Source organism: Balaenoptera acutorostrata, chromosome 10, assembly GCF_949987535.1.
Source record: "Balaenoptera acutorostrata chromosome 10, mBalAcu1.1, whole genome shotgun sequence".
In the NCBI taxonomy this organism is placed as follows: domain Eukaryota; kingdom Metazoa; phylum Chordata; class Mammalia; order Artiodactyla; family Balaenopteridae; genus Balaenoptera; species Balaenoptera acutorostrata.
The window spans coordinates 44,991,846-44,993,325 of NC_080073.1; the positions used below are offsets into that span (position 1 = coordinate 44,991,846).

General features: G+C 37.5%; 1 non-coding gene across 1 annotated transcript; it reads right to left on the reverse strand.

Moving 5' to 3' along the window:
• Positions 1–792: 792 nt before the first annotated feature.
• Positions 793–865, reverse strand: TRNAQ-UUG (transfer RNA glutamine (anticodon UUG)). Its single transcript has one exon. It is a non-coding gene; the product is annotated as a tRNA-Gln (tRNA).
• Positions 866–1,480: the final 615 nt, after the last annotated feature.

Genomic DNA, 1,480 nt, shown 5'->3' on the forward strand with positions numbered 1-1,480 from the left:
ACCCAGGACCCAGGTAGTCTGATCTGAAAGCCCATCCCCTTGACCACCACGAACTGTTACCTTCTGATAGCAGCCAGCTCAAAACCTGCTTGGGTGGAACATTAGATGGGCTCCCATTACCATCAGGGAGGAAACAAGGATGCTCACCATTGCTGCTGTTACTTAACAACTTACAAAATACAGTAAATAGAGCAAAGGAATAAGCAGAAGTAAGGCTGAGCTAATCATTACTCACGGATGGTATTATTATCACCTATTTTAAAAAAACCCCAAGAGATTAGACTAAAAAAATCATTTACAGTAATATAAGATTACAGTATGAGGGTCATATTTAAAAATAGCATAATCAATTATTTTTCTATGTCAGCAATAATCACTTATAGATTTTACTTTAAAAATCCCATTCAAAATAGGAATACAAATATAAAGATCTTAGGGATAAACTCAACATGAAATACACAGAAAAAATATAGAAACAGACGACAAAAATTTTACTCAGAGACGTAAAGGAAAACATGAATAATTTAAGAGACATACCTACTCAAGAGTGGAAAGACCCAGTCATTATGGGTGTCAGTAATTCCCATATTAATCGCTGAGTTGCAATTCTGTTAACTCTATGTATGTTTTTAAAAAATCGACATAATACTTATCCATGGGATGACAATAATTCCCAAATTAATGGTGTTGTACATTTCTTTTAACTGTATATTATATATATAACTATATATATATAAAACTATATATATATATATTGTTTTTGGCTGTGCCGTGTACCTTTTGGGATCTTAGTTCCCTGACCAGGGATTGAACCCAGGCCCATGGCAGTCAAAGTACCGAGTCTTAACCACTGGGCCACCAGGGAATTCCTTATATTTTTAATATAGGTCTTTTAAGAGGCGTACTACATGTTCTTGGTTAAAAACTCAAGTTGTACAAAAAGGTTTATAAAGGTGTATAAACTGTTTCTTCCTTCACCTTTCCCCCCCTGAGCCCCACTCTTCAGAGATGGCCCTTATCAACACGTTTAGCTATATCTTCTGAAAATTACCTCCATATTTTAAAGTAGAGACTGATCAATTTTGGACATTCATTGTTGACCTCCTGCTATGACAGATGGGGACTTAGTTCCCTTCCACTATGTCTCTGTCTCTCTCCAATGGCCCAATATATTAGTATCATTCTTTACAATTTCTGTGGGTTAAATTTGTCACTTTTGGAGATTTGCTTACACTCTTTTTTTTTTTTGGCTGTGCCGCACAGCCTGTGGGATCTCAGTTCCCCGACCAGGGATTGAACCCGGGCCCTCGGCAGTGAAAGCACTAAATCCTAATCACTAGGCCACCAGGGAACTCCCAAAACTCTGTTTCTTGTAAGGTGAATAATAGTGTCTTCTGCCTCCTCATTTGGTAAGATGAAGGTGTTAACATCCCTACAGATCTCCTACCCCTTTCCACTCCAGTATCTGTACTTAAATGTC